The sequence below is a fragment of the Cricetulus griseus genome, chromosome 6, assembly GCF_003668045.3.
Source record: "Cricetulus griseus strain 17A/GY chromosome 6, alternate assembly CriGri-PICRH-1.0, whole genome shotgun sequence".
In the NCBI taxonomy this organism is placed as follows: domain Eukaryota; kingdom Metazoa; phylum Chordata; class Mammalia; order Rodentia; family Cricetidae; genus Cricetulus; species Cricetulus griseus.
The window spans coordinates 108,643,913-108,657,286 of record NC_048599.1 but is presented as its reverse complement, the minus strand read 5'-3'; the positions used below and the strand labels follow the sequence as shown (position 1 = coordinate 108,657,286).

At 37.9% G+C, this 13,374-nt stretch overlaps 1 protein-coding gene across 2 annotated transcripts in view; it reads right to left on the bottom strand.

Annotated features, from left to right (window-relative positions):
• Scn1a (sodium voltage-gated channel alpha subunit 1) overlaps positions 1-11,875 on the bottom strand; it is a 142,803-nt gene extending 130,928 nt beyond the window's left edge. For both annotated transcript variants that reach the window (XM_027420265.2, XM_027420266.2), the window contains exon 1: positions 11,626-11,875. The gene's annotated coding sequence lies outside the window, so the exon portion shown is untranslated. The remainder of the gene's footprint in view (positions 1-11,625) is intronic.
• Between the last annotated feature and the right edge of the window lie 1,499 nt (positions 11,876-13,374).

The window sequence follows — 13,374 nt, the reverse complement described above, 5'->3', positions numbered from 1 at the left end:
TCTTTCAAAAGTCATGACCCAATCAGAAAGAAATAAAATTTCCCTGACTATAGGAATAATTTTATAAATTGAAAACTATTAGGAAATGTTTTGAGACTGTATTATTGTTTCTGGTGGCATAAAAAATATTTAATATATGATACATGACATATAATTAAAAACATCATAAAATCCTCTTATACAAAAAGAAAAATATAGAGTAAAATATTAAATATTAAAGCAATATCAATGATTAATATGGAGGATGAAGAAATTATGAGGTCATGAATATTATTTTCTTCTTTATGCTTTTATAAATATCGTTTCTATAATAGCATTAGCAAATTTTTAATATAAAATTAGTTTGGTGATTAAAAATTGGACCCAAGCAAATACCAACATATGACTGAGAAGTATAAAAGAAGTAATTAAATTTTTCATACAGTGAATCAGATCATAAAAGCTATAGATAATCATTTGAGAAAAATGTCAGGATTAGCTTGAAAAGTGTCTAATGGTATTATCTTTGAGTGATATCATAGGAGTTTGGAATCTGTATGAAATACTATAAATTATTAAATTATATGTTTTTTAGGTATATTTTATATCACAGCATTTAAAAACATCCTTCGAGTATAGAATTAAGAAATATGTAAGAATACTCTAAAGCTATCTTATTTTGGTATTATGTCACTTAACTTACTTCTGTTGGGTAATTGCTTAGCATGCAAAGTTGAAAGGGGCAATGATGATGGTACCTTGTCATATCTGACAAGACACTACATCACACTGAAGGAAGGTACAGAGGGAGAGAATCAGGTACCATGAGGTGCTGTGATGGAAGTCTACACTAGGCACAGGCATATCTCTAAGTGAGTCATACTTGGGGGAAGGAGAGGTCATGGTTTCTCCTGCAGAGGAAAAAGCACTTTCAAAGACTTAGAAGCAGCTTCAGTTATTCACAGACATACATTTAATTCCATAGGATTAACGGTAAAGTAGATAGGCTGTGGGGTACGAGATAAACCTAGATAGCTCATGGAAGCCCTGCATCTTGAGTTGGATTTTTAAACCCTGACTCCAGTTTTAAATAATAGAGGGTTGTGTGTGTGTGTGTGTGTGTGTGTGTGTGTGTTTCTTTTGACATAGCATACCACTATGTAGCCCAGGATGGCCTTAAAATTCACAGTGATCCTCTTGCCTTAGCCTATAGACTGCTAGGATTACAGGTGTGTGACATTACACCGAGATCAACAGTGGAGGTATAATGTGCATGCTAGAGCTGGTGGGAGTATAGAGTTCAGATTTTAACTGAGGGATGGTAGGGGTGGGGTAGGGGGGAATTGATGTTAGTTTCTGAACAACAGAAAATGCTTACATTCATTCAAGTAAGGAAAGATGAAAGTTTAAATGAGTATATTACAAAATTTATAATTTGCTGATTTATCTCACAACACTTTTTATTCTCTTTTACTAAAACTAAAGAAAATAAATTGATAATTTGCTCAGCTCTTTTTATTGTAGCAGGAAACCTTAAAACTTATATAATGTGGCAAATATTTCATCTGTCCAGCATAAATTTAGGCAACTCATTGCCTGCATCTTAATCTCAATTACTGCACATAGACAGTACAACACATACAATTAATTGTACCACAAAAGTAGATAAGTCATCAAACTCAGCCTTACAAATTTTTGATCTCCAAATTTGTTTATGTGGTTAATATTATTAGTTTTGCTTGTGATGCCAAGGAAGGATAGAACCAAGGCCTCCCATCATGTGGTAACAAATGGCTCTATCTTCTGCATATATATTCTTTGTATGATTGAGGAAGTGATAAAGCTTTTGTTTCTGTAAATTAAATGTATTTCCATTAAGAATTAGAGAAATCTTAAATCATTAAATAACAAAACTGTGTGAACAGCAATCATAAATAAATGCAAATCAAATAACCTTTAAATAGAAAATAACCATATTTCTGAAGAAAAGGAATTAGATGGCATAAGGTTTATAATTTTATAAATTTTCAAATATCTGACCTAATATCTAGATTCTTTCACACTTAACACATTTTAATTTATATGTGGGTAAAGAATATGAAGAAAATTTGGCTTTACAGAGAGGTGCTTGGAAGCCTTTCATAGTGATTTCATATAATTATGACTATTTTTACTACTGTTATACTCACACTAGACAAATGGGGTTGGAGCCATATCCACAAATCCACCGCACTCCACCATATGGAATCCATTGGCTTACCTTGCCCAGCTAGTTGATTTACTATCCACAAAAGATATATGTTCATATGCATAGAAACTGTTAGCTGACTGTGATGTGAGAAGTTCATGTTTACAACCTTTCATCATGTGTCTGTCAGCATCACTGCTACCGATGATGAAATGCTTCAAACTTGAGATGCCTTTCAGTTCATGGTGGCAGATGAAAGATTTCCAGTGCTCTATGAGTCTCTTGAATGGTCATTTTTAGTCATGGGCAACACATATTTACAATCACTTATTTTTCTTGAAAGGACTGCATCAAAAAATTACTTAAAGTGTAAGCTGGGATAGTCTGCATCCATCCACCTGCTGTTGTTTCCATAATAGTGTTCAATGGAAAAAGGACCAGCTCCTCAGGTAACCCACACAGCCTGCAGACCACACTACAGCACACAGAGGGGAACCCTGACGATCTAGATGAAACAATTTTGTAGTGTCAAAAAAGGCTCCTTTAAGGAAATTTGAATTTTCATTTTATTTGTTTATTATTTTTCCTAGGAATTTATTATTTTTCCTAGGCTGTGAAATATTTAACAATTATTCATCCAGGTTCTTGCCACTGCCTTACTAAGGGTTAACATGAGGGATTTAAGTTTTTAGGAGTATAAACATCAACAGTGAAATGAACAAATAACACACTTACAGTATTATGAAGACAGTTCTGATATGATGAGCACCTAAAAGTCTTTAAGGAAATGTATAAATCTTATGGGTAAAATGAAAAACAACTGTAAAACCCATTTTAAAGAATTTTCCAGTCTTATGGGCAGAGGGAGTCGGTAGAATTTTGAGAACATCAAAGACTGAAAAATTAATTGGGAAACATGACTGAAAATATGTTTTGCAAATCCTATGGAAAGGAGAAGGGTTAGAAAAGTATGCGAATTAGAGGGTGAACTAAATCCTAGTAACAACTGAGAGATGCAGTTGGTGAGAGGGAGGTAAGGTTTCTCTCCTGAAAAAAAGTTGCTGGGATTAGGTACTTTGTTATTCAGTAATGTCATGGAGAAGGACACCTTCCTACTTTCATTTTCTCTGCTTAACGATTTCTACCCAGCTTGCTCTATCTATGTCCAAACCTCCATCTAGAAATTTTTCCAATGGCACGCTTGCCTTCCTTCATACAGGTTGCACTATTTGTCTTTCATGCCCTAAATACTGGTGCTCAATCTTCGGGACACCTCAAATTATCTGAAACCTGACCTGCTCAGGTTGGCTGGCTCTGAGATTATGGTACTCTAGACTTGAAACCATCCTGTTGGCTCTTTGGTTTTGTACCAACATACTGCCTTACATAGCTCAAAATACCACTGGCCTTTTTAAATGGCATATCACATTCCAGGGGAAGATAAAAACTGCTGGCTGGTAATATTTGTCAAGTCTCTCAAAGTCACACTTTCCAGGATTTTCAAATCCACTAGATTCTCAGGCAGAAATGTTTAAGGGAAAGAATTACTTTGTATTTTTCTTCTTTTTTGAGTATGCAATTGGAAACCTTGAGCTCAGGTTCTCTTTTATTTGACTTTCTACAGAATTTAAATCTTTAGAAGATTCCTTAAAATAATCTAGATATGGCTATTAACAAGTGACATTGATAGTCTATCTCTGTGTACAGGGTTCCCTTCCTGGCTGCTGGTAGGCACTGTTACATCTTCCAGGACAAGGTTCTTCCTCATTACTGACCTTGCTCCACCAATGCCTCTGCCCAGCCTTGTCCACCAATCATTTATTTATGTCTCATCCCACCACTCACATAGATCGATTTTATTAGTTGGGATCCACACAGTTTAACATTTTATGTAATTACTGAGTCAATGTTTGGTGATATTTTTGTTTATATATTGTTTAGTATCTTTAGTTTTTCAGTGTAATGTCATTTTTCCCCCTAAAACCCATGACCAACAATGGACACCTCATAAATGCAAGTAAATTTCCTGAAAAATTTCAGAAGTCTGACTGGAGATATTAGGTAACAAAACAACACAATTACCGAATTCTTTCAAATTGAATCTTGAATAGATTCCCTTCCCAAAATTTCAAAATAGTAAATTGTTAATGTTGAATATATGTGGCTTAATTAAATTAATGTTCTAGGTGATAAAATATTCAAACATTTGGCTATTTTCTCATTTGCCCTATAGTGTCTATTGCTTTGATTGTGTAATGCTTATCCTTAGAAATTGATTTGCCAAATTCCACTTGGAAAATTATGTTTTAAGTTTTATTATTATTATTATTATTATTATTATTATTATTATTATTATTAAATCAAGCCCAGGGTCTCACACAACTAGGTAACTGGTCTAACATTGAACTATATCTCTGGCTCCTATTCTGACTTTTAGAACATCATATTTTTCTTTCAAAAATACTTTTGTCATTAGAAACTAAAGAATTTGAAAACAGATCAATAAAATGTGAAAAACTACAAAAACAACTAAACTATTAATATTGATGTTTGCTGGGTAAAAATTTTAAGCTACTTTATTTCTTTATTTTTGTATCTTATTTTTATGTCTACATAATGAACATGCTCTATTTTATTAAAAGGAAAAATCATTCTGACTTTAAAAACTTACAAGAAGAAAATAGAAATTGCAATCTCATATAGCAGACTCAACTTTAACATCCATTTTCTTTTTTTTCCCCAGGGGAAACAAACATTTGTATTCTGCCGGTTTTTTGTACTGTTGTATCCTGAGAAGTTTTGCCTAGAATCAAATGTTATTTGATTTGTTATATTTAATGGCACTGTAATATCTCATTGTTTACATAGGTCATAACTTGACATGGTGTATATATACTGTTTTATGTTTTGTTTGGATGCAATGTTTTTTCCTAAGTGGAAACCGTCTGGTGGAAGTGGAAGTCAAAGATCTAGCTTATTCTTAATTGAAATGATCAGATGCATAATCCAAACTTATCAGCAGGATGCTGACATCTTAGAACTGTAGTTCAAATACAAAAGACCTGTAAATACCCAGAAAGCCTGATCGCAGTTAGTTGGTTTGTTTTAGGAGATTATAGTATCATATGAAAATTATCACAAAGTCTAATGTTAGAGCTATCTATTCTCACAGCTTGTCTCATTCCTGCCCTTTCCTAGTGTAGATGTTAGGCTCTGGGCTGCAACATATTTGGAAGACATTGCACTTTATTTACATGAGCCTGACCCAGTTTCTTTTGGTTATAGAAACACTTTGAATGTATTAATTTTTAAATTTGTCCATAAGCTCTTAAGTTTTGCATCCCTCTTGGTTCCTCTTGTAATTAAAATGAATAAGGGCCTTAATTCTTATAATAGATGGTGCCCCTAAATATGTTTTCACTTCTGCATATCTTGTTATTCATAATTTTTCTTTAAATATAATGGTAATTACTTGGCCTCACTAGAATATTAATGCATGCCCACACCACTCTTTATTGTGGGAGGATAGTATGAATGATGAAAATCCACCATCAATACACAACTTTAACAAAGCATCAGCAAGGAAATGATATCAATTCAATCTTCCTTGTTTATTTTAGTAGCCACAAGCAAGCCAAAGGCAACCATAACAAGCTGAATTGTCCACCTCCAGGTTCATTTGCCGAAGGCTTGACTTCACTACTCCACATCTCTATGTATTTGGAATCAAGGGCTTTTAAAATTGTTAAATTCTATGTGGTCTTTAGGTTAGACACAACCTGACTTTTCTCCTTAAAAGAGGAAATTTAGATATCAAAGCAAGCTTTGTGAATTCAGGAACACAGAAGAAAGGTCATACTAGGACACAGAACATGACATCAGCAAGCCAAGCAGAGAAGCTCTACAAAGAGCCATACCCGTAAATACCTATATCTTGTTAAGCCTCCAGCGCCAAAAGAAAAATATTTCAATTGTTTAAACATCTCAATATGTAGTGTTTTATTATATATACCCAAAGTGTCTAAGATAAAGGCCAACTCTATTTGAAAGACACATCTCAATTTCAAGTCCAACAGTACCTCCAATAGCATTTGAGACACAAAAGCAGACAAGCAGCAGATAATGAAGGACATGAATATCACTTATGTATGTTCAGCAGAGGATGTGCAATGCAATAGGGATCCTTCTTGGAAATAACTAGCCATTTCTTCTCAGGAAGATTATGCTCATTAAAATGCTATACTTCATTATCACCTTTGCTTTCTGGGAGTGTTGAAAACAAATACCTTTCCAATGAGAAGAAAAAGTTCAATGTACGCTTAAATTGAAAAGTATCTAACAGAAGAATATGGGTCAATTTCTTCAAACTTTAAACTTATGTAAGTTTTTCCAAGAAGGCACTTTTTTTTGTGACGTTTCATTTATAAATAAGTCCGCAATAAGGATAGCAATATCAAAGATGCATTACCAGCAAGAAATTTTAAGTGTGGTACAGAATATAGTCCTTTCAGGAAAGAGTTCTGGGCTGACTAGATGATGTTCACCAGCCAAAGGATGAAGCATAAGCCCTACATCGTATTGCATATAAGAAGCTCAACTGAACCAGAGGCATAAAGGAAAGAGTCAGCTATAAAACACACTGAAAACAAAACAAGTAAGTGTACAGTTTTGCAGAGTTAGGCATATATGGTAACCCCTCAAAAGCACAGATGATGTAAAAAAAAAAATAAACCAAAGCCTGTAGGTAGTGCATTCAAGCTAGGGGAGTGTTGTAAGCCGAGTGCCAGAGTAGCAGAGCACCCGAGGTAGTGGCTTCTGACTTTGCACAGGAACAAATGCAAACTGGGGTCCATTTATTCTAAGTTGGAAATCCATATTCCCTAGCAGGCTATAATGTCTGATCTGAGCTCAAAGAAAAAATCAGGTAGTTAGGAAGTCTAACATGACCTACCATTTATATTATACTCCCTTAGAAGGTGGGTTCTGAATGAACAAAGATATAACAACAGTAATTTCAACATAGGCAGAGATAGAAGCTGAGCTCTGTTTTTCTTAAGGATTTTGAAATCACACATTCATTCACTGGTAAAACATGAGGTAGTCAAACACAGCTGCTCCCTAGTACTGGCTGCAGGAGCAGATGACCGCTGGTCTTCATGTCTCTACTTGCTCACATTCTCCCACATTTATTGCCGAGAAAAAGCCCTTGTGTGTAAGACTGACTAGATGACCAGAGTTGGTTATTTTTTAAAGAAGTTTTTATAGATTCATTTATGTATGTGAGTGTTTGCTTGAATATGTCTATATATCAAAAGCATGTTTGGCACTCAGGGAGATCAGAAGAAGACATTGGATTACCTGGACCTGGAGTAAGCAAAGGTTGTAAGACTTTATAAGGGTTCTGGGAACTGAACCTGGGTCCTCTGTAAAATCAGCAAGTGTTCTTAATGGCTGAGCCATTTCTCCAGCACCACCAGGGCTGTTTTTTATAGTCTGTAGCACTCTAACCAATAACCTTACACAGAGTCTTTAATCAAATTGTGTGTGCGTGTGCATGCGTGCGTGCCTCTGTGTGTGTGTGCGTGTGTGTGTGTGTGTGTGTGTGTGTGTGTGTGTGTGTGTGTGTGTGCATGAGCTTGTATTACTATTTTCTAACCAACATCACTGCATTCTAGGAATGATAACATTTTTTTTCCCCAAACACTTTACACAAGTTGTTAAAAAAAACACAGGTTCTTGTGAATATGAACACATTATGTTTTTAACCCTAGGAAGTTGTCGATATAAAACACAAGGCTTAAATCTACTCAACGTAATTCCCTGATGTTCTTTAATAGAAGCCACTTTAAGAGTTTGAGTCTAGCCTCCAGAATTCTACAGATCTGGGGATGAAGGCAGCTGTTGGTCCCATATTTTTTTCTCTGCATAAAGAGGAAAGAGCACTCATAAAGAGTATTCTTACATCCATCATTGAAGGCCATCTCTGGGACATCTGTGCCTTCTCTCTTCCCTGTGTTTCAACTCTTCTGCCTTATTTATGTATAATGTTCACTCCATCCTTCTCCTTACCTAGGTCCCTACTTAAAGGCCACATTTCCACCTCCTTTTTCTCTTCAAGCCCTTCCTCCATCATCTCTGTATGCGGTGATATTTTTCTTTAAGGGACTTTGATAGTCCTTTGTGCATTTTTCTACTCTCTTACTCACTCCATCACTAGATTGAAGACATCATGTAGGTAAGATTTTTGTTGTAGTCTCTATCTTTCATTACATAGGACAGGATATATATATATATATATATATATATATATATATATATTCAGGTGTGTGAGTATGTGTGTGTGTGTGTGTATATGACTTGGAAGACCATTTTTTTGGCATCTTGGCAAGTGAGAAAGGCAACAAGTTACCGCTGGCAAGGGCAGATTTCCTGTATCTGACTCCATACTCTCAGGGATAACCAGTGGCTCTCTCTTTGCACAGGTGAGAGTGTTCTAGAAGCTATGGCAAGACTGTCTGGGTGGAAGTTTGTGCTCTGCCACTTGTCCCATTTAACAATCTAAATAGCCTTCGGTCTTGGTTTTTTCACTTGTCAAATTAGCAGTATTACATACATTTCCTCTCAGGTTTCAAAAGTACATTTGCAAAGTACTGCTTAGAAAGTAGACAACAAAAACCATGCACTACATCTACTTTTTAAAATCAAATTACATATTGGCATCTAGGTGCATAGACAAAAGAAGAGTTGGGACAGCATAATTGGAGGCACTTTGTAGATGTCTGGATTTTTCACAAATAATTGTACCAAGAGTAAGTCGCTTCCTACAGACGACACTACCTCTGCCAGAGAAACACAAACTGGGCTTTAAATACAGCTTAATTGACAATTCAGAATTTGAAAGGGACGTGATTACTTCACTGAGCCTGTCCCCACTGACCCAGAGGGTGACAAATTCTGGCCCTTGGATTGCTGCTTTTCTCTTTGTTTCCCTGCAATCTTTCTTCCCCTCCTCCCTAACTCATGGTAGCTGAGAGAGATCAGGCCTTTTGGCTGCTGACAAATACAAGAAGTAAGTACCTGGCAAATTCAGTCTCTCTGCCTAACCTGGAGGGAAACAACAACTTGGATGAAACTTTGCACATCAGGGTTTACTGCTGTGCTTCCCTAAGAACTACCAGATGTCTGCTGGCAACAGAGAACATTAAACAAACTGCAGGTTAACTTTTGTTGTCAGGAACACTCAGACAACATGATCTGATTTGTGTGTGTGTGTGTGTGTGTGTGTGTGTGTGTGTGTGTGTGTGTGTGTGTGTGTGTCTCAAGTGCCCTTCCGTAAGGGAGGAAGGCTCCTCAGGGTAGTGGAGTGCTGAGTTTCTGGTTCTTGTGTTGTGTCCTTCAGTCTGTCCACCTGCTCCCGATATCTCTGGATGGAAAGGCAGAATGCTGGCTCTTCTCCCCAGTGCCTTCTTGGATACTGTATAATTAATTAGGCCTCCAATCATGCCTTCCCAGCCCCCATAGATAGAGAAACCCTCTCGGCTGTATCTTAAAAAGGAATTGCTGTAACAAACGTGTCTTCTGGTAGCAAACTTCCCAGTAAGAGGGAGTCATGTAAATGGAGACATAGTATTGACAGCAAAATCCAACATGTTATTTTTTTACCAGTGTGAACTCTCTGGTTCTAGCCTTCTAAATAGACATTTGAAAACTAAAAACAAATAATGCAATGGAGAAAGAAAAAAAAAAGCCACAGAAGTGAGTGACAGTGATTTTAATAAGATCGAATCCCACTGCCAGGTCCATGTGATATAACCAGCCACTTGTGCTGGGTCTTGGCGGTTTATAATGCTACCTCATCTTCTCTGCGAAATTGTTTTCCCGTAGATCTCTGTGGCCATCCATTCCTGTCTACACATTATGTTCCTAAAATAGACACCATCTGAAAAATCACTTCAAGGAGCTTGGTGGAGGAAGGCCTAAATTGCAACACTCCTCCAGTGAAGAGAGATGCAATGTTTGATGGCATTACCAATCAACAGCCACAAAGGGGAGTTTGAGAGGAGTTTTTCACCACAGTTATTCTGCTTCTGAAAGGAAAGGGACGTGTCAGACAAGCCAAATGTGTCCCAGTTACATCACCCTGGCATGTCAGGTATTGCAGCAAATGGGAGAGGTAAGCTACCCTCTGCTCTCGGGCAGGAGGAAGGGAATCAGGAACCACCAATCTCAGCATGGAATTTTCCTATTCCTGTTTGGCACCCTCCTCTTGGGAAGATTTAAAGCACTGTTTGGAGAAGTATGCTCTGTTACTACACTAGCGCACACACCAGATAGACCGTGCAAACCTGCAGATCCACATCCTGGGAGAAGTCACATTTCCTAGGTGTGATAGCAAGAGCGTTTGGCAATCTGAAAGTTTGCTGCTGCAGCTTAGAAATATTTAGTCACAGGCACATCCGAACAGAAAGACACCCAAGCCTGACTCAGTCGTTTCGTCAGACACATGGAAAAGCACCTGCTCATATGCTTATTTGGAGTGCTTTGTTGAACCTAGGAGGGACAGCAGCCACTCAGTTACATGTGGCAAGAAGGGGAGGGTCTTTATACCCAGACCTCAAACAGGTAGGAGAGAAGGAAAGCATGATAGGTAAGAAGACTCGTGAAAGCCTTCCAGGCCCAGGAACAGTTTTTGCGCTGTTTGTGGAGCAAGATGCTTCACAGCGCTTTTGTGTGAACCAGGCAGCATCTGCAGTATCATTGCTGTTGGTGACCTCTGTCTAATTAAAAGTAAGTCCCTCCTTCCGGTCTGGCATTGCATGAAATAGGTGACTCTTTATCACTTCCCTAAAGTTCCTTTGCAAGTGTAGTTAAGTGAGAGTCCTGGAGAAAACGCCGGCGGTTCCCTCCTCATCCTCAGAATGAAGCATCCCTCCTCAACAGTCCAGCCTTTGCCTCCCCTGCGATGCTAGGCTTCAGAAGCAGCCCGCTGCCTTCTTCCTTCCTCTGTGAGGTCTAATTTTTGCATCGTCTTTAGGAACAATATGACCTCTATTCACAGCCATGGGATCCAGTTCCAAAGCACCAATGACAGAGAGGGGCTTCAGGACCAGACCTTGCATAGGAGGATGCAAGCAAGCAAAGGCAAGAGCTGGCCCGATGCCAAGTTATTTTAGGCCAAAGAATCTCATCCTTCTATCAAAATGCTGAACTGCAAAACGAACCTGATTTCAGTTCATGGAAGGCTTCGAGAGGAGGGGGGAAGGGGAGGAGGGGAGGAGGGGAGGAGGAGGATGGGCGGAAGAGCAGGGGAGGAGGAGGGGGACAGTTGGTCCGAATTCACATGCAAAAATAGACTTCCTGCTCTGCCCCAACTCTTATTTCCGTGGGCTCTTCTCCCCAAGGATTACCAGGTACGAATTCACCACCGGAGATCACAACGAAACGATCAGATGGCTTACCTGATGAAAACGAAAATTATCCATCTGCAGTGAGGAACAACATCTCCCCAAGACGAAGTGGGCACCTTCAGTTGCAACGGTTCAGATTCCTTCTTGCAAAAGGTAACCAAGTGTTTCACAAGGGCTGCAGCAGCCTCACATAGGAAGAACATATATACACAAACACACGCACACACATACACATGTACCAGAGACCTCTGCAGTATCCTCCCGGCTTCATCCTCGCCTCACTCTATGGTACCTAATACAAATCAGCAAATAGCTTGTTTAAAAAAAAAAAAAAAAAGTGGAGACAGCACCTAACGTTACACTGCCATCTAGTGGCTACATAGTAAGTAGGGTCTCACAGTCGGATTTGTGTGTTTCCTTTCAAGCTCTTCCTTCATCTTCCTTCTTTCTCTTCGTTTTAGTTGTATTACCTCCTCTAACTCTCTTTCGGTCCCCTTCGCTCTGTCATAAAACTTCGATCATAAAACTATTGACTTGAAGATGAAAATATTCAGTTCTGGAGAGAGTTTCTTTTAAATAAAAAAGTGCTACTTTTGTTTGCAAATGTTACTTTATTCTTCCTATAAATAAATTATTGTTACCTTTACAGATTATAGAACTCATGAATGAAATCTGTCCTTCTCTTCTGCCGGGAAAGAAGTGGGTGGTCCTTTATTACATAGTCATGGCTTTAGAACAGGAACTTACTTGAATACTTTCTTCAAAAACACCGTGTTAACAGTACTTTCTCCATAATAGTCAATAGCTCCAATGGGAGCAGATACGAGTTTTAGTTTAAATTCAACACTGATGAGCATGTTGTTAAGCCTCCATTTCCCATATGTTTATCTATTGTTGCTAAATAACATTCTCTTCATACCCAACGTTTCCACAGTTTCATTGCAATATGTCTCTCTATCCTCCAGACACAACGTAACCCTGAATTGCCATACTGTGTTTTGGAGAACAAATGTAAGCACTATAAATGTCCACTAGGTGTTCTCAATACCACAAAAAACCCATGTTAAACTGTGGATAGCGGGGCTGGAGAGATGACTCAGAGATTAAGAGCACTGACTGCTCTTCCAGAGGTCCTGAGTTCAATTCCCAGCAATCACATGGTGGCTCACAACCATCTGCTATGAGATCTGGTGCCCTCTTCTGGTGTGCAGAAATACATGGAAGCAGAATATTGTATACATAATAAATAAATAAAATCTTAAAAAAAAAAAAAAAAAACTGTGTGTAGCTCCAGGAACTAAGCCCTGCATTGTACTTTAAAGCATAACCAGTCTTTCACATTTGGTCATGCATGAACTTACAACTAATCACACACACATGAGTCCCTTGTGGCAGATACTTATACAGGGTGTGTTTCCTCTGTCACTTAGCACACTTAATGCTGATGAGAGTCACTATACATGCTGTGCCATTTAACAAAACAATATCCCTAATCAGCCTTTAATTTTTCTATTCCCTACTACATGAAAGTGAGGCATACACTATTAACATACCCACAGCTAGTCCCATTGTACTATCAGGAATTCCGGGACATTCTGAACCATATTGAGACATGTTCAATGCTACATAGCTTGTGATGGAAAAAATAATAAAGATTAAGGCCCTCCCTTTTGGGATTCATTATTCTTTGGAACATACCGAATAGTCTGTATTCCTCCATTCTAGAATCCTGACGTTGTAATCTTCATTTGTGTCTTTTTCAAACTTACTAGTCCTTGTCTATGGGCTCATGGGTTTGTC